Source organism: Dipodomys merriami, unplaced genomic scaffold (assembly GCF_024711535.1).
Source record: "Dipodomys merriami isolate MVZ:Mamm:240054 unplaced genomic scaffold, mDipMer1.0.p SCAF_159, whole genome shotgun sequence".
Lineage (NCBI taxonomy): Eukaryota > Metazoa > Chordata > Mammalia > Rodentia > Heteromyidae > Dipodomys > Dipodomys merriami.
The window spans coordinates 516,187-542,919 of record NW_027202926.1 but is presented as its reverse complement, the minus strand read 5'-3'; the positions used below and the strand labels follow the sequence as shown (position 1 = coordinate 542,919).

Genomic DNA, 26,733 nt, shown 5'->3' with positions numbered 1-26,733 from the left:
TTATCAGTTTTGCACATTTTCATATGGATTTCACCTCAGTCTACAACATTCCTTCATCATTCTGTCCCTGATATTTTTACACTATCAAGACATAACATAACCAGTTTGATTTACAGCATGAAAAGTTATCCACCTGGCTTCCTTGGAAGCAGAGCATGATCAATAGATATTACTTCTAGTTGCTCACTACATGTAATGATTTCTGTACTACTTTTCACATTCTATTTAGTATTTAAAAAAGATTGCTGGCTAAACTCAAAGCTCATTCCTAAAAGTTTATGTTAAGTATTTCACAAGTTTTATTCCCTTAATTGTTAAGATAACATTTGCTATAATGCTAATGTTATTATAATGCTAATGTTTAGTGTTGGGAAAAATTGTAATTAAAGGCCGTAAGTGCATGGCCTAAAGACACACACAGTGAGGAAAGAAATGAGTCAAAGTTTCTGAAAGCCTTTCAGCAATACACAAAAGGTAGATAAAATCTCTCCATTCTATGACACTCTCAATTCAATATTCATATTGTCCAAGAAATAATAGCATACTAAATATTGCCCATGGTGATTGTTTTCTGTCACATTTGTCTTCAATACAGATTGTGTTGGTGACATTGGGTTATCATGCACAGAACTGAGCTTATACATTGAGGTCCAAATTTCTTCTGTCCCACAATTCCAGTATCCTTTTTAAAAAGTACTAAAACTTTTAAATATCATCACCTACTGTCTTATAAGTATCCAAAAAGTAGAAAAAAATCATAAATAATCACTCCAAAATGCTTTAAAATTGGAGATGCTAAAACATGCCCTCTGAAGTTTATTTTCTTCTACTTTTAACTTTATTCTGAAAGCCTTTGCTAGTTTGTCACACCTGTAATCCTAACTACTAGGGATATCTACACAGGAGCCTGAGATCTGTGAATAACAGTTGGAAGCCAATTGGGGCAAATAAATTCATGTGATTATTTTTCAATAAATTTTAATGAACTAGCAAAGGGCCAAGAATGGAGATGTAGCTCATTTAGTAGCTAGAGAGAAAAGGCCTAGCAAGACCTTGAAGCCCTGATTTCAAACTCTGAGCACGTCAACACACATTCAAGTGCTTGAGCACATGCGTGCATTCACACACATATTTATTCAAAATGCCTTCATATCGGAGTTTTGCATGAATTTCTTTGCTAACAATATTATATGTGTAAAATAAAAGAAATAAACTCTTCCATCTCAGAACATTTTTATACGTTCTTATTGTAAAAATACTGTACAGAGGGGTAACACTTACATGAGCAAGGTAATGAGTACATTTCCTAACAAGCATTGTTACCTCCTCCTTTATTGTTCCCCTACCATCCCTTCCCTCCCACCTCCACAAGTCCATTAACCTCCTCCCTTTCCCAGCCTCAATTTTAAAGTTCACTTTACAACACAGTGTCTTGTGTATCTCATTGTTACAATAGGTCTACCTGTATCCCTATTTAAGCATTTTGTTTTTTTTTCCTTCCCCTCAGCAAATTAGAGGAGAGTATATACAAGATGTAGGCGCACCAACTTCAAATACAGTGAAAACAGGTGTTATAGCATGGGGGAGGAACATATAAAGAAACAACAACAAAAAAAAACACACTGAACGTTATAAGTACGTGAGAAACAATAGCAAGAAAAAAATAACCAGTTGTGTCCCTAACTTGGGTTTCATTTCCCTTAACATAATCTTATCTGGTCATATACACATAACTTTTGACCTTTTCTGCTTATCTCAGACATACATTAGTTATTGAAAATTAGAGAAACCATGGGACCTATGTTTCTTTGGACTTGGCTTAATTCACTTAATAATTTTTTTTTCCAAGTCTTTCCATTTCCTAACAAATTGGGCGATGGAATACTTCAGGAATTTTCCTGTCATCCTTGCGCAGTGGCCATGCTAATCTTCTCTGTATCATTCCAATGTTAGTGTATGTGATGCTGAATTGAGCACAGAACATTTCTATATATAAATTGTAATTGATTTTCTTAAACTAGACAATTCAACAAAATGTAAGTTTAAAAGAATTGTCGTCAAATTTTAGAACCATGTACTTCTTACATAAGTACACATTTAAGAATAAAGTCAGGATTGACATGTCAAAAACAAAATAATTCCAGATATTTGTTGTTCAAGAGATGTGTTGGAGGAGGAATTCAATTATTCTATACAAGGGATCTGTCGTAATGAACACTGCAACAAGTGTTAATATTTGTTAAAAGTTTTAATGTTTTCAATATATTTAATTTTGGGAATTTGCTTATATATGCCAAAACTGGGACTGTTTGGCAGGTCATAATTCTTTTCTATAAAGTATTTAAGAGTTATGGTAGCAGATAAGTACTATTAAGTATGTACATTTCAGATTTTATAGAAACTTTACTAATGAGAAGTTGCAAAGTCTTTGTGTAAAGGAGCAGAATAAAGAGTTGACTATGTTAACTACACAGATTCTGTTAAAACTGTAGGCCTGCCTTACTTCATATGTTAGTGAGGAACAAATGATGATATAAGCCATATACAAATTATGAGATGAACTATAAATGGTAATCGTAGTGGGTGATTTAAACACTACTCATAGCCTATAAAATTCTTGTTGAACATCATAATCTTAGACAGTGTTAAATGTAAAGAAATATGGCAATAATAAAATCGAATTTTTAGTACACTTCAAATACTGAAAACACTGGTAATTGTTTTGTTTTTTACTTTATTAATCATTAATATTTCATAATTTGTTTTCTTTATTTTTAGCATTGTTTTCCTTGTTGTAATATAATACAACTTTTTGTAAGTTGTCATTAGGAGGTACTTTGAGAAGGTTACTGGGATGGCCACACCATTTTTTATAGGTGTATGTGAATTTATAAAGAGGAAACTTAAGAACAAAATATGGATTTAAAAAATGATCAAGTGGAGTCTGATTCAGGAGTGTTGATATATGTCCACACCTAAAATATTAGCCCTAGGCTGAAGCAGAGTTATTACAGAGTTGAGGACACAAAAGTGAGAGACTGTGTTTTGTTTTTTATTTTTATTTTTATTTTGTTGGTCATGGGGTTTGAACTCTGGGACTTGGTGCTGTCCCTCAGCTCAAGGCTAGTGATACCACTTGAGCCACAGCAACACTTCCATCTTTTTCTGCTTATGTGATGCTGAGAAATCAAACCCAAGGCCTCATACATGCAAGGCAGGCACTCTACCATTGAGCCACCTTCCCAGTACCTGAGAGACTGGGTTTTAAAAAATCATCTAACCAAGATTTGCTTTCTGCTTTGGGTATATAATGAAATAGATGAGTATCTTTTTATGTTTTTGTGCATTGTCATACTTCTAAATTTATATACTAACTTCACCCACTTTATCCTTGTCAAAGTCATGAAATATCTCTGAGAGTTTGCTTCTGTGAAGATTGTTTTTGCATTTACAATTTCTTCTGAGTAACTTTTATTTTTTATAAAAATCACTTTATATTTCATGTTGATGGGTATTTACACAGAGACAGGGATATAGAGGATTTAGTTTACCAAATGAACATTAAAATTTGAGCTCAAAAATAAAAATCAGCCTTAACACATATTGTCATATCTTTCCCTACAATGTATGAGGGAGGCTTTTTAGCTCCAATTTTCTTGGGTTTCCTAGATTTACAATTCTTTTTTTTTTATTGTATTTTATTTTATTTGAGAACATACTGTACAGGGGGGCTACAATTACATGGGCAGGATAATGCATACATTTCTTACCAAGCATTGCAGCCTCCTCCTTTGTTTACCCTTCACTTCCCTTCCCCGCCTCCCCCCTCCCCCACCCAATTTTACCCCCCTCCCCCCACCCAATTATACCCCCCTCCCCCCCCCACACCGACATTGTAAAGCTGGTTTTGACATGATATTTTGTACTTCTCATTGTTGCAACAGGTCCACCTGAATCCTTGAACTACTTGTTTGTCCCCATCTCCTCCACATGTTATACTGACATCAAATATAGTGAAAGCGGGGGTTAAACTGTGGGGGAGGGACATACAAAGCAACAAAGAAATCATCTTATAAATGCGTTAGAAACACATGCATGAAAGAAACGAAAACATTAAAATACATATTTAAGGGTTCATTTTCCTAACATCACATTATCTGACCTTTTCCGCTTGACTCATACCTATACTAGATATTGCAAATAAGGGAAACCATGGGACCTATGCTTCTTTGGGCCTGGCTTACTTCACTTAATATAACTTTTTCCAAACCTTTCCATTTCCTAACAAATGGGGAAATGTCATTCTTTCTGATGGAGGCATAGAATTCCATTGTGTATATATACCACATTTTCTTGATCCATTCATCTACTGAGGGGCATCTGGGTTGGTTCCATATCTTAGCTATGGTAAATAATGCTGCAATAAACATAGTTGTGCTGGTAGCTTTAGTGTGGTCTTGTTTGTAAACATTTGGGTAAATGCCCAAAAGTGGGATTGCTGGATCATAGGGGAGATCTATGTGAAGTCTTTTGAGGAACCTCCATACTGCTTTCCAAAGTGGTTGAACAAGTTTACATTCCCACCAACAATGAAGTAAGGTTCCTTTCTGTCCACATCCCCTCCAGCATCTGTTGTTGTTAGAGTTCTTGATTTTTGCTGTTCTAACTGGAGTGAGGTGATATCTCAATGTTGTTTTGATTTGCATTTCTTTTATGGCTAGGGATGTTGAACATTTCTTCATGTGTCTATTGGCCATCCTTGTTTCTTCTTCAGAGAAGCTTCTCTTTAAGTCTTTCGCCCACTTATTTATTGGGCAGTTGATTCTTTGAGGATTTGTTGTTGGGTGGTTTAATTTTTTGAGTTCCAAGTATATTTTAAATATGAGACCCTTGTCCGTTGTATGGCTAGTAAAGATCTTCTCCCAATCGGTGGGCTTTCTATTGATCTTGCCAGCTATGTCATTTGCCCTGCAGAAGCTCTGCAATCTTATGCAATCCCATTTGTCCAACCTTTCTTTGATTTGTTGTGCTTCCGGGTCTCTATTCAGAAAATTTCGACCTGAGCCAAGGAGACCTAGGGTTTCTCCTATTCCATCCTGTAATGTTTTCAGAGTGTCTGCTTTGAGTTCAAGGTCTTTGATCCATTTGGAGTTGATTCTGGTACAGGGTGATATATAACGATCTAGCTTTAGTTTTCTACATGTAGTTAACCAATTTTGCCAGCACCATTTACTGAAGAGGCTGTCTTTCTTCCATTCTATTGTTTTAGCTTCCTTATGGAAGATTAGATGGCTATAGGTCTGTAGATTTACAATTCTTAAATCACAGAGACATGCTGTAATGGGAGTAAGATTTTTTGGTATGCTTTGCCCTTCAGACTGTGTTTCTTGTTCCTCCCTTTTCTCAACTTCATTATTAGAGATTTTTCTCAGAGATGAATCCATCTCCAAATTTTCACTCTTCCTAGCTGGACAAATGCATTTGCAGATCAAGACTGTTAGACAGAAAGAATTTAAGAGCCTGAATCTAAGACACTTCTCTCATACACCATCCCTACAAAGACACAAGTACCAAAACAGGATACATAGTTTCATTTTTTTCTACCAAGGCCAATGCATGAGGTTGCTTGCTTCTGAGGGTGCCTGTTTGTGCCTCTTACTGATGTTTCTGATTAACTTAATACCTAGTTCCACTATCAGATACCAAGGTTGGCATGTTTAGAACATCGAGGAGTTTTGCTCAACAGGGCAGCTGAATGTGTCTCCTATGAGGGGTTCCTAGGATCCCTCATGAACTGCACAGAAGATCTGTGTTGGAAATACCGGGGGCAATTAAGGTATTCTACAAACACCATCTCAGCAAGGCAAAGTTTACTCCTGCAGAAGGCATGCTGTCGCATGTCCAAGTTGAATAAGCACACTGGATAGGCAGCCCAGCTCCAATGAATTTGAGCGTTGGGATCATCTTTTATGATGGCTCAAACTTTTGACCCCTTTCAAACTAGTCAAAAGCCTTAACAATCAACCAAATCCGAACACCTGGCCATATGAAAAATAACCAACTTTTACCCAGCTGGTGTTCTACTACTATTGCCATGCCTCTAGCCCTTAGCACTTCTCTAAAATTGGTAAGGTTTTGACTACCTTTACAAGGGCAGTGCTTATATCAGTCAAGCACTTCAAGATTTAACTTCTACAATTCTCCCATCTGATTTTGCTTTTTTTTCTTTCAAACAATAATCATTGACTTTCCTATTCAGCAGTATCCAATAAGATATTTTGATTTAAAAAAGGGTTTGATTAAGGCAGTTTTTCAGTCAGTCACGGAAAAAAAAAACTGCTATAGAAGAGATAAAGCACACATGTACCCATTACTATGAAAACAATTACTAAAGAGGTAAATATTGACACCATGACTCATTGTTGAAATGCTTGTTCTATCATCAAACTTGTAAAGGGATCTGCCACCACACACAGACACACAACCTTCTTTATAAGTGACTGGGGGCTGGTCTTAGGTTTGATCTCATGCTCTGGGCATTGTCCCAGAGCAGTTTTACTCAAGGCTACCACTTTAGCCACTACTCCAGTAGTATCTTTTTTTGCACCTTCATTGGAAATAAAAGTCTCATCTTTCCTGTCTGGGTTGGCTTCAAACACAAATCCTCAGAATTCAGTCAACTGAGCATTTAGGATTATACTCAGCATCATCTCAGTTTTTAGGTAATTTGTTTCCAGTATTCAATCCTTGTAAGTCTTTCTGTATCATTGGCCTCCAACCACCACACAGATTACCTTTGAAGTATATTTATTCTTTTATTTTTATATATTTATTGTAAAAATACTGTACAGAGGGGTTAGTTACATGAGGAAGGTAAAGCATCCATTTTCTATCAAGCATTGTTACCTCCTGCTTTATATGTCCCCTACCATCCCTAACCTCTTAGCTTCAAAACTACCCTAAACACTCCCCCCGAACCCCGCCTAAATTTTAAAGTTTGTTTTCAACAGTGTCTTGTGCATCTCATTGTTACAATGGGTCAACCTGTATTCCCATTTAAGTATTCTATTTTTCACTTTCCCTCTCCAAACTAGAGAAGTGTATATACAAGATGGAGGGCACCAACATCAAAAACATTGGAAACAGGGGTTATGCTGTTTTTTGGGGGGACAGAATACAAAGAAACAAAAATCACATGGAACATTATAAATATGTTAGAAACAATAGCAAGAAATGACAAAAAACACTTGTGCCCCTATGTGGGGGTTCATTTCACTTATCACCATCTTATCTGGTCAAGTATTATATTTAGTCCAAATTTTTCCCATTCAATCCTACCAGTGGGTCCTAGTTATTTTACATGGTGGCATTTCCAATAAACAAATCCTGCTGATAAATAAAAGCACATATTGGAATAATTGGATTATGGAGATCATAGATTGTGGAGATCAACAGAATAAAACTAATTTAAGCTGTTGTTTCTGGTTTCTAGCTTTAAGCTCCTAAGTAAATATAAAATTTGTAAATATGTAGTTTGTATTTGCAAATATGAAGTTTGAATGACCCACTAGCTAAGAAGTCTCTCCTTACTTAATTTAAGGTGTTTGAGAATGGTCAGGTGTGGATTGGCCAAAGGAACCAAAGTACAGATTCCACTACAGTTGGCCAGTAACATCTCCAATAGTGGTCTCCTGGAATACCACCGGACATTTCCCCTGGCTATGATTTGTACTTACTGCTCACCTCAAAGTTTGGCCTTCACTACCTCTAGGTAAGTTTCTTGGAAATGTCCAATTGGAAATGTCCAATTTTCCCCAGGTAGTTGACCTGGAAAGAATGGAGCTGATCAGTTTCAGGGGTTTTTGAAACAGACTCTTGCTTCTGAGAAGAGCAACAAGTTGTTCCAAGTTGTCTTGGATCACATTTTGCTGACCTACCATGAATTTCATGCACATGGGGTCTGAGCTCTATGACAGCACAAATAGGACCTCTTGTGTGCCCTCTCTGCAACACAGTCATCGCAGTACTCCATATGTGGACAGAATCACCACAGTATTTACCTCACTTATTCAGTCTCAATTTGAATCTGGGTAGACTCAAAATTGGAAGACATATGCAGAATGTCTGCTACAAGATTGAATTTGCAATCATATCGTAAGATTACCTAGAGGGTCCATTGAGGCCCTGGAACTAAGCATGATCACTTTAAAGGCATTAAGAGTGTTTGGAGTTCCCCAAGTAGGATGTTTTCACAAGTCAAACATTAGACATTTATCTGGACATTATGAAACTGAATCATGCTTTGACCAGTTTTTTCATTAACACCCTCGTTACTAGAAGCTAATGCCCCTGCCCACTAGAAGGGAAACTAGCATTCTTGTTAGATAGAAACCCCCAAAACTCCTTTCCTCTTGGTACAAAACCCTTCCTCCCTCTTGGTAGGAAACCCTTTAGGTGTAGCTTGCCTTTTTGGGGGGGGGTTGGTCTTGGAACTGAACACTTTGCCTGGGTGCTGTCCCTCAGCTCTTAAGCTCAAGGCTAGTCCTCTACCACTTGAGCCACAACACCACTTCCAGTTTCCTAAGTGGTTTATTGGCGATAAGTGTATCACAGAATTTACCTGCCTTGCCTAGCTTTGAATGACCATCCTATGATCTTAGTCTTCCGAGTAGCTGGGATTACAGGCGTGAGCCACCAGTGCCCATATTTTTTTTCTTTTTTCTTTTCTTTGTTCTTGGATTTGGTGGTTGTGAGGCATGAAATTTGGGCCGGGACACTGTCCCTCAGCTCTTCAGCTTGAGGATAGCTCTGTACCACTTGAGCCACAGTGCTTTCTCTGCTTACATGGTGCTGAGATATCGAACCCACGGGTCCATGCATGTAAGACAAGCACTCTACCGCTAAACCACCTTCCCAGTTCTTCGTCTGAGTTCTTAGTTAACTCACTTGCCAATGTTCAAACCTTCTAAGGTCTTTTTGCAGGGGCTGAGAAGATGGTTCAGTGGTAGAGTGCTTGCCTTGCATGCCTGAGGCCCTGGGTTCGATTCCTCAGCCCCACATAAGCAAAAAAGAAAAAAAGCCAGAAGTGGCACTGTGGCTCAAGTGGTAGAGCGCTAGCTTTGAGCTGAAGAACTGAGGGACAGTGTCTAGGCCCATAGTTTAGGCCCCAGGACCAGACCCCGCCCCCCAAAAAAGATCTTTGTGCAGCTTTGGTCTCCAATCACTACAGAAGCTCTTCCCTTGTCAGATAATGTTTCTAGAGCTAATTTTTCCATGCCACCCTACTAGAGCATTTAGTTTATGGATTAAAAAAATTTAGTATAATTAACAAACCTCTTTTGATTTTATTCTACTCTATATTTTATTTTTGCCAATCCTGTGGCTCCCTGAGCTACTTTTGCTCAAGGCTAGCACTCTACCAGTTGAACCACAGTGCCACTTCCAGCCTTTTCTGTTTATGTGGTTCCGAGGAATAAAACCCAGGGCTTCATGCATGCTGGACAAACAAAGCCATATTCCCAGCCCCCAAAATATTTTATTTATACTAATCATAAAATAAAATTGATTCATAAGGTGCTGTCTGGTTTCAGGCTTTGAACGTTTTGGAAACTTTGGAGGGGGGGATCCTGAAAACCACTTAAGTAATTAGGAAATACAAATGACCCTCCAGGGAAGGGGTCTCTCCTAACTAGTATAAAATGTTTGAGAATGGACAGGTGGATGAAATGCTAAGGTGAAAGGGATGGCTAATTGAACCAAAGTACAGGTTCTACTCTAGTTGGCCAGGAAGGTCTACAACACTGGTCCTCCACAATACCATTAGACATCTCCCCTGGCTATATTTAGTGATTACTGCTCATCTCTTCAAGGTTTGGATTTAACTGCATCTTGATAAGTTTCCCAGAAATGCCAATTATCCCTCCCCATACCTACAGAAGCAAGGGGTATAGTTGGCTTGGGAAAAGAGGGTTTTTGTCTTAGATCCATACTCTTGTGAATAGCAACAGCAGGGTCTTACAAGTTTCCCCAAGCTGTGTTTGACTGACAGATCATGCACTCCATGCTCTTGGGGATCTGAGGTTCATCATAGTAGGAAGTGGACCACGTGTTTTTGTGGTTTCTGTGCCACAGAATCTTAACAGTAATGGTGGGCAGAATATTTAACCCATTTAACACAAGCATTATTTTATTGGTCATAAGACTTGAGCTGAAGGGCTCAGGGACAGCACCCAGGCCCAGAGGTCAAGGCAAAAGCCATACTACTTGAGCCACAGCACCACTTCCAGTTGCTGGTAGGTAATTGGAGATAAGAGTCTCAAGGACTTTCCTGCCCAGGCTGGTTTTGAACTCTAATTCTCAGATCCTGAGTAGCTACGATTGCAGGTGCAAGCCACTGGCATCTGACTTTTGACTTGAATTTTAAGTCTACCCAGAGAGTCTCCTTCTGAAACTAAGGTTCAATATCATACATCCTTGGATCAGCTAGATGATCAATCCAGACTTCAGAGTCAAAATGGGCAGCTGAGGGAGTTTAGTGAGTAGGACTTTTTTGAGTTCCCCTTTCAGGATATAGTATTTAAAACACACACATGCAAGCACATATTCATAACAAGTTTTTGTTTGGACAAGTGCACATTATGGAACTCCATAATGAAAATCATCCATTCTTTAATAGTGTTCTCAGACCTTTGTCAACATTCTCCCAATGGATTATCAGAAACAGGTACTTAGATCATTTTCCTTGGGTTCCTTAGGCCTAGAATTCTTATTCCCAATTTTAGCATGTCTTTTGTGATTTCAGTTTTTGGTGCACTTAATCTTCCCTATAACGCTCCCGTTATTGGAGATTTCTCAACAATGGATTCTTCCAGCTCCCACATTTTTATTCTTGGGCCAGAGAATGAAAACACACATTGAGACTCAAGTTCTCTTTGTGCCTAAGGCACACTCATCCCATAAAAATCCCCAACCAACCAGGTAGTATGCTCTAGTCCAATTTTTCCTCACATTGCTTATGCATGAAATTACCTTTTATTGAGGTGTTTCCTTGGGCCCTTTCCTGAAATTGCTGATAAACTTTCCATCCTTTACCCTAACAGATGGTGTTTAACCAAACCTTGAGCTATCTCAACAAGTCAGGATGTGTCTCCTCCTGAGGGTCTCCCTACACATGGATCCTGGATTAGTCCCCACATTGTTGGGAATACTCCCATACTGTAACCCAATATCCCAAGAATGACCACCAAGTTGAAAGGAACTTAGCATGGCAAAGTTTAGCTCTATTAAAGAGCATGCTATTGACAGGAGGCAACCACTCTGAGTAGGAAGTCTGCCCAAGTTATACCCCTAATGAGTTACTACTTTTGGTATTGATCACACGTTATGTTCACAATCTTGCTCTATTAGTTCTTTTGAAGCTCAGCTGTTTATTTTGAAAGGGGTTAACAGTTTCAGAGCAATCCACTAAACCAGGACAACCAGACCAGGAATTGTTAGAAAATTCTTACTCATCTTGTGCTTTAGGAGTTAAACTATTCCTTAAGTCCCTAGACTATTTTAGTAACAGGATATACTTTAGTTATATAGCTTTTTAGAAGATGATTAGGCTTAGTCAATGCTTTCCCTCAATCAATCATTTTCAGAGAAAAAGATTATTCTAACTCCTACAAAGTCCATTCCCAGACAGAATTTATTATAAGCAGCTTCCTTTTTGGAATGGAGGCTTATGAGCTTCCAGGTGAAAACACCTTATTCGCATATTGCCTTGGTTCCCTTAGGCAAACTCGCCTTAGCATGTAATTATGAAACCAACAACTATGTGTGGCTGCTTCATTATAAAGAACCTGTCTTGTACTTGTGCTCCTACTGCTAATAGAAAGAGGAAAGTCTGCTTTCTGGAAGCACATAGCTATGGACTTAAGCATGCTTACTGAACCCTGAGCACAGAGCACAGATTGAGCTGCAGCATTTTCAGACCCATAGATGAATCAGTCAGATACCAGCTGCTGGGCTGACCACAGGGCACACTTCGGATGCCACATTTCTGAGGCAAAGCAGTTCTAAGCTGCCAAGACACTATGGTAAGAAGAAGCCTGAGGGGGAATTCTTGGTGGGAAAGAGAAGGTGAAAGGTTGGATTTAGGTTTTAGAAAATGCAAGCCACTTTCTGAATTGCTTGAGGCAGCAACAGATCATCATATTTTCTAGCCCTCTAGATGCAGAGTATGAGAACACTTCCCACATCTCACACTCAATCCCTCCTGCCTAGCAGTCTTCAATTCCTTCTTACAGGCGTTAAGCAATTTTTAAGAAAGCAAAATTCAGCGAACCTGATCTAGCTTGTAAAGAAAACATAGCCTCTGGCTTTAGAATAGATCAATTTCTATCTCAGAATAAGATGAAGAAAGTAAACCACATTCTACAGAATTAACACTTTGCTGCATTAACTTTTCATTTATTAGATTTATACAAGAAAAAAGAACTCTGAGAATTTCTGGAGCCTTTGCTAGCCTAATATCAGATTCTTGTTATTTTTTATTTGTTTGTTTGTTTTGTTTTTCCTAATACTTTAGAGATTCTAGTTAGAAGAATTGAGAAAATGCAGCCATTAGCCTGGTTCAGATTAATCTGAAACCACAGCACCTAAGTTATCAAATTCTAAATCTATTCTCAAAGCTGAAGGTCAAGGCTTCCCTCCCCGCAACATCTTCAGAATAGCAATATTGTCTATGTCTCGGGTTTATTTTCTTTAAAGAATTAGAGAGCAGAACAATTTTTATCGCAGTTGTTCTTCAAAGCAAAAAGAGAGCAATGCAACGGACTCTTCCTCAAAGCAAAAACAGAGCAGTGAAACAGACTCCCCAGCGAAAAGAGGGACATAGTGTCTCATAATTGGTTTCCTAGTCTCAGAGCATGAGTATGGAATTTTTCCTTATTGGATGCCCCTTCTCAGAGCACAAGCACAGAAAACACTTTTGATTGGATGGGAAGTAGAAGGACACTCCCAGACCATAGTCAGAAAAATCCATGTGTTAGCACCTAAAGCTTCATGGGGAAAAGGGTGTGTATTTTTTGCTGCATCATTCATCCCCACCATGTTGGAACTGTCCAAGCATTACCTTTTATCCATAACTACCCAGATGAAGTGGTTTAACTCCCTCTAAGTGGCACATAAGCACTTGTTGCTCACAGGGCACTGTACATTGTGATGTCCCATCAACACTATGTTGACAGAGAAATTGGATGTCTAAATTGCTTTTTTGAAGAAGCAAAGCCCTCTGACTTAAACTTGCACCCTTAACTTAAAATTTATTGTCTTTTTTCAACTCTATTAGCATTATCTACTTAAATAAGTGGATCTTTCATTTTGATATATCCACATAGGCATACTATGTACCATGATTATGCTTAACCCTTTCATAATTCTCTCCCAGGTTTTATTAATCATTTTAAGAATACAACATAGTAGTAATAAGTACATTTACAATATTGTACAATCTCAATGTCCACACTCATTACATACTCCAAGATTCAAATTCTTTATTCATTAAAACAATTTTCCACTCTCCTCTGCTTCAAAGTATACATCAAGTATGATTTTGCTTCCTGTCTCTATCAATTAGACTGTTCTATGTAACTACTGATATAAGTAGAATCATGTAATATTTGATCTTTTTTATGACTGGCTTATTTCACTTAGCAGTATTCCAAAGGTTCAATCATAATATAGAATATGTCACAACATAATTCTTTTTTTGGGAGGGGGGTCCGGTCGTGGGGCCTGAACTCTGGGCCTGGGCACTGTCCCTCAGTTTTTCAGCTCAAGGCTAGCACTCTACCACTTGAGCCACAGCGCCACTTCCGGCTTTTTTCTTTTTGCTTATATGGTGCTGAGGAATTGAACCCAGAGCCTCAAGCATGCAAGGCAAGTGCTCTACCCCTGAGCCACCTTCCCAGCCCCATAATTCTTTTAAAAGTTGAAATAATATGCCACTGTATGTATAAACCACATTTGCTTTAGCTATTCTTTTGTTGATGGCCACTGGATTGCTTCCATGTTTTGAATATTGTACAAAATAAATATGAGTGTACAAGACCTTTTCCAGACCTTGCTTTTAGATGTTTAGAGTATAGGCCCAGAAATGGAGTCACTGGATCACAGGAAAACTCTCTTTACTTTCTGTTTTTTTTAAATTTTTTGTCATGGGGCTTGAACTCAGGGCCAAGTAACTGTCCCTGAACTTTTCCTCAAGGCTAGAGTTCTACCACTTTAAACCACAGATCCACTTCCAGTTTTCTGCCCAGGCTGGCTATGAACCGTGATCCTTGCATTTCAGCCTCCTGTCTTGAGTGCTTAGGATTATAGGTATGAGTAATCTTGTTTTTAATTGTTTGAAAAGATGCCATTCTGTTTCCCATAGAACGGTTCCAATTTTACCACACTTTTATCAATATTGTACTTTATTTTTTTGTAGTTATCCTACCTAATTCATATGAAGTGATAATTTTCTTCATTATTTTGACTTGCACTTTCGTTGTGATTAGTAATGTTAAACACCTTCTTCATGGGCTTGTTAACACTTTGTCTTCTTTGGACAAAAATCTGATTTCTGTGCACATAGTAAAATCAGGTTGCGTGTCGTTGCAATGATGTGTTTTTTTATATATATTCTTGATGTGAACCACTTATCAAATATATACTTGAAATAACTTTATCCCATTCTGTGTTGCTTTTTTGGTCACTATTGATTGCAACCTTTGTTGCATCCTGATTTATGTTTTCCTACAATGAATGACCTTCATTGATGTCAGTTTCTAGTATATCTTCTGGTCCTGTAACTATGAACCATCATATTGATTTGTACTCCTGCTATGGTAACAGTGAAGTAAAGCTATATAATTATGCTCTCCTGCCACTTTTGGATCTCTCTCCCTAAGCTTTTCGTAAAGGCCTTGGGGCATATCTACAACTTATTTGGTCCTTAAAAACCTGTAGAAAGTTACAGGCCTTAAATTTGGTTAGTTTTAATGGAAATACGTGACTTCCAGTTTCTTTTTTTCCTTTTTGTACATTTTTGATTGTAAGAATACTGTACAAAGGGGTTACAGTTACCTGACAAGGTAATGAGTACATTTCCTATCAAGCATTTTTGCCGCCTCTGTGCAAATAAGATGAAAATTGAGAGCTTTGTAATATAGAAGCACACCAAAATTCTAGGTATATATTTTTCTGCATATGAGTATTTAGAATTGTGTGAATCTAGAGATTTAACCTACTTGCAAGTTAATAATGAACTTGTCACACATTAATGGATGCTAGACGATTTATGATGCTCTTGGGTCAGAGACAAAAAGGACTTAATTTTTACAGTAATAGTGAAAGCCAGTGAGATATGTGTGTATGTGTATATTTATGTATTTCAAGTGTATCTCCCATTCCTCAATGCTACTGAGTGAAATAAAGATAGCCATGTGAAGCCTATACAAACAATGTATTCTGAGTTTGAGCAACTGCGATCTTTATAATGAGCAATAGGCATGCCTGAACTTTACTCTGGAGGATGACAATAGCTTAGAAAAAGATTGCAAATATACTATGGAATATAGAACAGCTAGTATTCACTTGAAGATATGCAAACACTTGAGACTGCCATGGAATTTTTCTTTTTCTTTTGTTTCTTGATTGTTCCTAGCTACAAAGACCAATACATATTTCTCCTAATAAACGCATACCTCCCCTTAAAAATGAGGCATGACAACTTGTTGAGAATGCTTATTATTTTTCTTGTCCTAATCCCTCAATCCTATCTAGAGTACAATTCAACAAAAGAAATAGATGGAATTCAAATTTAACACATCTAGAAGCTTTTCTCTTAGGGCCAGTTCTTAATATAGGGGTGGAAAAAATTAAGGAAAAAAAATAGGCCCACAAATATATAGTATGAAGATATTCTATGTATTTTAACAGTAATAAAGAATTACATTTCTGTTTTTTAGTGTGTGAATATTTACAGAGTATGTACAAAGTGCCAACGTTTATGCCAGGGCCTATCATGGAATAGAACATAGCAAATTTTCTCTATATAGTTTGTATATTTATAGAATTCACCTGTCTGTCTTCTCTCCCATTTTGATAAACAGAGCACCTGTTTGATTGAAATACAATCATTATTTTTCTACCTTCAGGACTCCACACACTTTGTTATCTACTAAATATAGAAAAGATTCATGCATAACCCTCATCTTCAAGGAGCAATTCTCAGTATCGCAAGTAGCTTGTGTTTATCTCCCACCCCTTTCCTCCCAGCTGTCAATCTAGCTGAGTGATGGCTGAATTCTATAAGACAAGAAAGCTCAGATAATTCACAGGCATTCAGTTAGTATCTAATGGAAACTTCTTCACTTGGATTATATTTTATCATCATCTTTGTCAGAACTTCAGCTTCCTTATTTGGAAAATGAGTTGTTCAGTTAACAGTGAGTAGATGAATCTTATTATTTAAAATTTCATTTAACTGAAATCGGAAGAATTAATTTTTCAGACACTCTTTACATATGAGATTCATTAGGCACATATAGCCAGTGGCTAATCTGTTAGACAATGCATATATAGAATATTTCCATTATCACAGATGTTTCTGTTAGAACTGTTTTAGAGCATGTTTTAGCTTGTTAAGGCATGGTCCATGTTCATAAACTATATATGCTCCGTAGGTGGTACTCAGACCGAAGATCCAACCAGAAAGGCTAGACACCCATGAAGTTAAGGTATAGGTATATATTGTTCTACATAGGCACACTTATTTGTGAGGAGGAAGAGGATCAAACAGTCAACGTCAGCAGAATCAACCTTCTCAACTCCAGGAAAGAATAGGTAAAAATTTTAGCAGTTCTTTGAAGCTTTGCTTCTGTGATTGAAATTGACTGTGGTATTCTCAATGGTGATTTTGTTGGAAAATATAAATGTGTAATTATCATATTAGCTCAGTGAAGAATTAGGTTTTGTGCTTTGTAAATGTAATTTGGTATTTATACGTGAGTTTTCAATTTCTCCTGGTATCAATACACCAAAAATATCTTTATATGGTTTCTGAGTTGTTTCTTTCATTAATTTTGTTGTTCTTACAGCAGGCATTTTAGAAATTAGTGGAAAAGTTAAGACTTCCTTGTGTTATGCAATTCCATTATTTCTCCGTAAGTTTAATAAAAAATGAGAATCCAAGAACTATATGAAGAAATTGTATCTCCAATCACCCATTCACGTTCATGAATTACTGGAGCAAAGGGAACTGGCTCCCCAGAATCTCACCTTCAGAATTCAAGAATGAGGTGGGAATAAGACAAGGAAAGAGGGACATAGTAATTTGCACTGATGTTACTGTGCTGTCACAGTGAACAATCTTTTTGAATCCCACAGTTAGATTTTTTTGTGGTTTTTATTAGTATGACAAAGATGACTGACTTTCCCATTTTTACAGTTTGAAGTGTGTGGGACACATTCCTTTATCTATGGAATCTTCCTTAAAATTGTGCATTATTCACTTTGTCTCAGTGCCTTTTCCATCCTTGTCGCAACTATGTATTTCTACACATGGAGTCGTTGGTTCATCATTTGTCTTTAAATGATTGAATTATGTGGATTTGGGAGGTTGTGGGATTTGCTTTAGAAGGAAGGTATTATGGGTAGGACCCTTTGGTTCATGTTGACATATCTTTGTGGAATTCTTATTAGGGTCCTTACTCATGGACTCGTGTGTAAGTAATTCTCCCCATATTCTAGTATACTCCAGTAGAGTGGGGCAATGCATTAGAAATTTAAAACATGCCTATAACTCTTTTAAAGTATACTTTTAAATATAATGATATAAATAAAAGCTTTTGTTTTTATTTTTTATTTCAATATTATTGTCAATGTGATGTACAGAGGGATTACAGTTACATAAGTAAGGTAGTGATAACATTTCTTATCTAACTTGTTACCCTATCCTTTATTTTTCTTCCTCTTTCCTTCACTCTCTCAATCCCTCCCAAGTTGAGCAAATCATTTCCAACGTATTGTTACATTTGATTTCCTTTAATTAAATGTTTGTGATGTTCCCATCCTGGAACTCCACAATGTAAACACTGGAACACCACGGTTAGACCACTCTGCCATGCATATATGCATATGCATATTTTCCTACAATTTGTTGTCATATATTTGTTTGATTATTCATTTGTTTATTGCCCAAACTGGAGCTTGAATCCAGGGCTTACACATTGTTCTCTGCTTTTTTTTGTCCTCAGCGCTAGCCACAGGCCCATTTCTGTCATTTTGGTGGTTAAATGGATTTTCCTCTGGGGGCTGGTTTTGAACCATGATACTCAATCTCATCCTTGTGAGTAGGTAAGATTACAGGTGTGAGCCTACTTTATAAGTTGACTTTTCATCTAATTATATCTTTCATATATTTCATATCCTTAGAAATTTCATACTATTCTAAGAACATCACTTATAATGATTACATGGGAGTCCAGTGCTTATAAATTTGAGAATTAATTAAACTGTCCCTATCACTGAAAATCTTTGTTGTCTCCAAAATATTAAATGCATCATTAAAGTTCTTTTGGATTTTTCATTCTAGTATTTATTTTTATAAATAGATAAGTATCTGCTAGCTGTTAGAAGGAACCAAATAGGAAATTTCTTGTTACATAATGATCCATCTTAACTTCGCTCATCTAAAACAGTACGTTACTCCGCCCCATAAAGTTATTCTTTTCTCAGCATGCAGTTCCAGTTTTGTAACTTTTACATACCTTACCCACTATACTGCTTTTGTCGAAAATCCCTCTTGCTATCATCCAGTTTTTGTAAAAACATTTTCCATGGTATTTCATTAATAGGAAGGCATATTTAACTAATACCAACTCAATGTCATCATTTCCACAGGTATTAACATTGTACCCTGGATCAGAACTTGATTCTAACAACATTTTATTTAAATGGAAGAATCAGAGTATCAATCAGAAGTCTGAGGGTTCCCTTTTGAACAAATTTTATCATTCATTGTTTATTTTTGTTTTGGAATTTGAAGGTTAAAGATTACCAGCTCCCATATGCTCTGTTGTCACTGTATTTGATTCCAGTTCTCTACATCATGTATATTCATTTTTCTAATTTTGGGAGGGGAAGGGAAACAACAAAATGCTGAAACAAGGATACAGGTTGACCAATTGTAACAATGAGAAGTACAATACACTATGTTGAAAACGAACTTCACAACTTCAGGGTAGGGGGAAGGAGGAGTTGGGGAAGTAAGGAGGGAAGGGAATATAGGGGGAAAACAAAGGAGGGGGTAACAATGCTCGACAGGAAATGTACTCATTACTGTACTGTAACTGTAACACTGTAACCCCTCTATACAATTTCTTTAAAATAAAAAATATTTTTAAAAGATTACCAGCTCATACTTCTACGGTTAACTTGCTATGCACCTTAAATGCTTCATATGGCTCAAAATGGGAAACCAAAAACAAAGCAACTTTCAATATATATATTTTTATTGTTGTAACATAGAGATGCCAAATCCAGTGCCAAGTACACAAGAACCCAGAGTACAGTCATTAACCTCTAGAATTCTGAGTTGTTTTCTTTGGCTGGAAATCTCTTAATTGAATTATGCAAAATATGAAGAAATGTCCTGAAAAATATTCATGGATAAAAACAGTTCTATAAGATCAGGAAAATTTGCACCAAGTCAAAAAGAGGAAAATAAGACAAGAAAAATTCTATTCCTGTTTATATAAAAACTAGGATTGGACATGGGTCTACCAATAGACTGAGGAAGAGAAACAATTATTTAAGTGAGTTGTTATTATAAATGTAATAATATAATGATATACATGGTAAAATAGAACCTGATGATGAGCCATGAACTCTGCCTGGGGAGTTCAAGAAAATCCTTATTGCTCAGTATCGTGATACATAGGAAGAGAGCAAACAAATATTCTGTAAAATGAAGAAAATCTTATGAAGTTCAGTAATCTCCAAATATTAGGATCAAGAAATGTAAAGTATCAGGAACAAGGTAGCAGTGAATTGGAGAGTGAAGTTGGAGAGATTGAAATGACCATATTCCTTGGCATTATGGCACTTTCTTAATATGCACAGGGCCCTGGGTTCAATCCCCAGCACTAAAAAGGAAGGAAGGAAAGAGACCAAGAAAGAATTGCAAGGTGGGTCTGGCACCATCATAGAAGTTTTATTCTCTAGCCCTGGATTTCATACTGTTAATTACACATTATTACTTCATGGGAGATTTTAAAAGTACAGTTGCCCAAGTCTCAGCAATTTTTATATGCATGGGTACAGATGTATCAACTACAGCTGATATGACTTGGGGGCACCAGTAAAGCACCCAGGATAGACATATCATGTTAGCACATATGAGTCTAGAACTTGAATAAAGGTCTGTGAGCCTTTATTTCTGCAAAAAATAAATGCACATGGTATGTTAGCCTAAGTATGGATATAGATTACTCTGAGTTTAAATGTACCAATATACCAGGTTTGCAACCCTTGGTAAATTACTTACCTCTTTTGAAGCCTCTGTTTCCTATTTTGGACATGGGAGCCAATGAGACTACAGTGCAAGAGTGTTCATGAAATGTATTGTGGCTATGTATTTTTAAATTTATTATAACTACCATTAGTTGACTTGATTACATAGTGTGAATGTGCACCAGGTGCTGAGAAGCAAGGCCGAAGACTATGAATTGTCCTGTCTTAGGTCTCTCAGGTACTTGATGTCATTCCTTACACTCCAAAATTTATGAAGTCAGAGTTGGACAATGGGCAGTTTTAGAACTTTTCTCTATGGAGCCTTAGCATTTTTCAGTATCAAAAGGTCTCTGGAAAGATGGAAAAATAAAATAGAGAAACCAGGGCTGGATGGTAGCTCAGTGGTAGAGTGCTTGCCTTGTATGCCTGAGGCCCTTGGTTCGATTCCTTTGGTTCCATTCCTCAGCAGAAAAAGCCGGAAGTGGGGCTGAAGTTCAAGTGGTAGAGTATTAGTCTACAGTTGTAGAGCTGAGGGACAGTGCACAGACGCAGAGTTCAGGCCTCACGACCGACAAAAAAAAAAACACAAAAACAAAACAAAACAAAAACACAAACAGTCCATTTCAGATGGCTTACTGTTAGCCCTTTAGACCTATGATGACAAATTACCCATTACTGAATTGGTTTTAAACAACAAATTTATTTCTACATTCTGGAGCCTGGAGATACAAGATTTCAATGCCAACATAGTCAGGATTTTTTCTTCTTCTGTGTAATGCACTGTATTAACTATCAGAAGTAAAATCTATTTGGTTTTATTTAAATCCCATTCATGAAGGCTTGCCTCTATGACTTAATTACCATCCACATATAAACAAAGGCCCACTTCTGCCTCAAACTGTGATCGTCCTACTTCTGCCTCTCTTATCAACATGTGGCACTAGTTTGTTTTGGATATTGAGGTACCAGTATTCTAATTTTACCATACCAACAGCAAACCTTCTATAACTTCCAGTGTCTAGTTCATGAGTAGTTAGAATTATAAGCATGTACCAGTACATCAAAATGAATTTTTCTAAAAAGGAATCTTTGTAGTTCTGCTAACAAAGAGATATTCAATAACTTCTCTTTAGTCTCCAATTCTGACTCTGGAACTTCTTTCTCATTTTTCTCCTCACTGAAGCTGGCAAGTTTGTGATAAACTTCAGTTTGTTAATGCTGTTAAAATATTCCTTTTTAGTCTACATTCTTCATGCCTCATGTTCCATAGCATAGTGATTTTCCTTATCAAAAATATTTGTCTCAGCCAGGAGAGGTGACTGATGCCTACAATCCTAGGTACTCAGGAGGCTGATATGTAAAACTTTAGTTGAAATCCAGCCAAATATTTTCTATCTAAAAGGAAACTGGGTGCCTCTTAGTAACATAAAAATCATAATTCCATATTTGTTATAATAATATCTAACAAATTTAAAGTTATTAATTTGATAATCGTAATAGAAACAAAGAATTAAACATGAATTCTCTAAGGAAATAAAAGTCATTCATTACAACCCTAATTTGTTTTGGGAGAGAGCTGAAATCTCCTTCAGATAACATAACCAGGTGCCATTGTTACATTCTCCTTTCTGTCATTATCAAAGATGCTTCAGAGGAAACAGACCTAAATAGATATAAGTCCTGGAACATATCATAAATGCCAGCATTGAATGATGGCTCCATGGTAAGAAAGACAATCTTCACAAATTTTCACGCACCTGAACAACCCATCCTATTGCTTTGCTTTGAGCCTAGATGAGTTTTCCCATTTGTCCTTCTGTGGCACTGCTTCTGGGGCACATGTGTGTCTTTTCCTTTATTCAGCCGATATGGAGTCTTATTTCCCTTGTAAATATTCTGAGAAGATATTGCCAGGCCACAAAAACTATAGATAAAATTTTCATCCCATATTCTCCCCTTACAGTTCTCCTGTTTACTGAACAAAATGGAACAATGATTGCACAGTCATATAAACCAGAGTGAGCAGTATCACACTAGTCATAAAAACCAGAGAGGAACAAGTAGAGGAATCATTATCTGCATTTCACCAGTATAAATTGACCTACTGCTCCATTTGTTTAAGTGGGACAACTAATATATGTTTTGCTAGCTGCCAGTGGCTCACACCAGCAATCCTAGCTACTCAGGAGACTGAGATCTGAAGTTTGTGGATCAAAGTGAGCCCAGGATAGAAATTCCATGAGATTCTTACCTCCAATTAACTACCAAAAAGCTGGAAGTGTTACCGTGGCTCAAGTGGTAGCAAAGCAGCTCAGGGACAGCACACAGGCCCCAGAACTAGCCCCCACACACAAATACAGATGCTTCTACTTTTCCAGGCCATGTTCTTTTTTATAATGCTTCCTTTGGTGAAGATTTTGTAAGTCAAATAATCTTGATGCCAATTAATAGCTATGCTGTCTTGGGCTTGTCGTCCTCATCTTCATCTTCCTTGCCTGAACAATGAAGAAAATTCTTTACAAAACTGGTGCAGTAGGCTAATCCAGTCATAATGTAAGTGTGTGAAAGTGTAACCAGGTAAATTGAGGGGATGGGTTGGTAGAGAGAGAGAAGAATGATTAAATTGGTGACATTGATCAAGATGTACTCACAAAATCACATATTAAATTAAAACTCCTCAAAATAAAAACACTTTTTACACGACTTATGTATAATTTCTTAAGTAGAGGAAAGTGTAACCAATCCATCAGTGCAATCCACACCTCTTAGGTATAGATTGCACGTAGCTGGGTTTTTTTTTTTGTAAGAATACAGAACAGAGAAGAGTGGAACATATCATTTCCTGAATTAAACTGGTCAACTCTACCCCAAAGTTACCATCAATATTGATGCTGACATACACCCTTGATTTCATGCAATTAGAGCATATTTCCCCTCCATCCCTCAATCCTGGGTTTGAACTAAGGGCCAAGATTCTGTCCCAGAGCTTCCTCTCACCCACACTCCCTCAAAGCTAGTGCTCCAACATTTGAGTCACAGCTCCAATTCTGGCTCTTTCTGGTTAATTGGAGATGAGTCTCATGGGTTGTCCTGCCCAGGCTGACTTCGAATCATAATGCTCAGATCTCAGGCTCAGAATATAGGTGTGAGCCACCAGTGCTCAGCTTGAGAACATACTTTTGCACTGTAATTCTCCTTCCTGAAACCTCACAGCCACAATCATAGGAGAAAAGATTCAGAGAGCCCCCAATTGAAGAACATTCTACAGAATGACTTGTCCCATACTCCTGAAAAAGGAGAAATGCCATCTCTTTCCCTTTGGTGAAAACAATAGATGTTAGCTTATTATGACAATAATAATAGATATTATTATATTCTTACAATATGTATTCCCATCCCCATTGATACCAGGCTTTGTTGTATAACTTACTTTTACAAAGGACATGTGAGAAATGATGACAAGTGTCTTTTCTGAGCTTTAGTCCTGTGGCTTACATTTTTTTCTTCCACTGGGAACCACCAGCAGTCAGTAAATCCCAGAATGGACACCGTGCTGAGTGGCAGTGGACCTGGAAAAGGCTTGGTAGCATGAGAGAAAGTAATCAAAGTTGTAAACTATTGTGTCATTGTGGTTGGTTTCCCACGGTGAAATTAAGCTCACACTCAGGTCCAGTTCTGGGTAATCTAGGCCTCTTTCTCTCCACTCCCTCACACCCCTTCTCATTTTCTGGATATTTTCTCTTCTACCAGATTCTCCTCAGGTGACACCAGTTCCTGAGTCTCCTTATCCAAGAAACTGTTTTTAGGGTTAAACATTTCAACTTCCTATATTACATTTTTTAGGTGTTTCCTCACTTTTGTCTTTCTGGGGTTTTCAGCCAGAAGCTCCCAAGTGTGATAGATCCTGAGATAAAATCGTTCTGCTGGGGTTGGGAAGGTGGCTCAGTGGTAAAGTGATTGTTTTGCATGCATGAGGACCTAGGTTCAATTCTTCAGCACCACATAAGCAGAAAAAGCCAGAAGTGGCGCTGCAGCTCAAGTGGGAAAATGTTAGCCTTGAGCTGAAGAGCTGAGGGACAATGGACATGCTCAGAGGTAAGGCCCCACAACCGACTCCGAAAAAAATCCCTCTGACACATCTCACTTGCTTGCTTTGACTCCCCTCATGTTGGTATACTAAGAGGCCAGAATAAGATGAAGCTCTAGAAACCTCTGTACAGAAAGAGAAACCAACCCATGGGAAGTGAGGGGCGTTTTAGAAGAGATTGTAGCTGAACACAGGCAGGAAGGCTCATGGCTTCAGCCTCAGCTGTCTTCTGAATCATTGCCCAGTTACCAGCTGTGAGTCTTTGCTCCAAAATCAATGTGGCGAATTCTGCATTTCTTATTGATTCATATACATACACAGACCTAATTAGGCATCCAGAATGACTTAAAATATAGATTTCCTAAATCAGAAAAATCTGTAGCAGAGAAAATGGGCAGAAAGAACTTCATTTAATCAGGTTCAATTCATTTTTACATGCTTACTTTAACTGAAAGAACATCAAATTCACCCAGCTTTCACAAAATCAAAACATCCAAGCAACTACATTTTACAGGAAGTAAATATTCACAGCACAAATCTGAATTTCTGAAGAGTGGTACTCTCAGAAAATAAGGAATTCGGGTTCAGGACACATGGCAGACATTTCATTTCAGCATCAAGATTAAATTCATTAGCACAGGCTGCAGAAGTTGCTTACTCGGGCTGGGAAGGAGGCTCAGTCGTAGAGAGCTTGCCTTGCATGCCTGAGGCCCTGGGTTCGATTCCTCAGCACCACATAAGCAAAAAAGAAAAAAGCCGGAAGTGGCACTGTGGCTCAATTGGTAGAGCGCTAGCCTTGAGGTGAAGAGCTAAGAGACCGCGCCCAGGCCCAGAGTTCAGGCACCACGACAGGATCCCCCCCCCCCAAAAAAGTTGCTTACTCTCAGCATGTAAGCACATATCATTTTTTTCTGATCCTTAATAAAGAAAAAGATGGAAGAGTTTGATTTCCCTTCTCAATTTCAATCTTCAAATTCACATTTTCTTCTAAGGGAGTCATTTATCTTACTCACGTGAAAATACCGAATATGTCTTCAAAGGAGGGTCTTCTGGGCATCAGGGAGCAAAATAGGAGTGAAACAGGCTACAGGAAGCTGAATTGTTCAAGAATAAAGATGTTTGTAAGTCCATGGAAAGCCTTGATGGCACAGCTAAGCTAGTTTGAAAGGGCTTGTCCTTTCCACAACCTAGGTGGTAAGGTGGTTAGATGGGAGGGGAGAAATGTCTTAGTTTCAGAAAAAGGCAAAATAATGGTGCATGGGTTTTTTTCTCAGAAGAGAACCTTTAAATAGGATACATTTTTCTCTTCACAAAACAATTATACAGTAGTCTCCTTCACTGTAATTTCCTTCTGTAGTTAGTTACCTGTGCTCAACTGTGCTCTGAAAAGATTAAAAGGAAAAAAAATCTCATATTTTGAAAGAGATCACATTCACACAATACCTTTTTTGGTTTTTGTGGATGTAAGGTCTCACTGTAAATCTCTCTCATTATTTTCTTGCCTCCACTTTGTTTTCTGGGATTACAGGTGTGCACTTCCAAACCTATTTCACATTACTTTTTTTTACAGTATATTGTTTCAAGTCTTCTATTTTATTAGTTACTGTAATTATTGTCTTACTGTACCTAATTTATAAATTAAGCTTTATGGTAGCTATATTTGTCTGGGTAAACGCATAAAATTTTCATCTTGGTATTTATAGGGTGGCTTCCAGAACTGATTGTGTGTACTAAAATCAGTGTAGGCTCCAGGCCCATGTAGAAAATAACATAATATGTCATACAAAGTAAGCTACACTTTACATCACTTCAAGGTTATATCTATTACCAACATATATGTAACAATATGTAAATAGTTGCTATATTGAATGTGAGGGGAAGAATTTTTTTCCTGAATATTTTAAATTTCTGGTTGGGTGAACACCTAATGTGCAAATTCTGAACACAGAGGTTACTTCATTGATTTCAGATATCCACTTGGAATGTATATCTGGAGGCTAAGCAGGAACTACTGTAAAGATCAAAAAGAAACTTGAATCTCTTATTTTGACATAATTATTCACTAAATAAAATGTGGATAAATGTGATTCTGTACCTCTTCCTCC

General features: G+C 37.5%; 1 pseudogene; it reads right to left on the bottom strand.

Annotated features, from left to right (window-relative positions):
- Positions 1-1,864: 1,864 nt before the first annotated feature.
- On the bottom strand, positions 1,865-1,977 carry LOC138827644 (U6 spliceosomal RNA; annotated as a pseudogene).
- Positions 1,978-26,733: the final 24,756 nt, after the last annotated feature.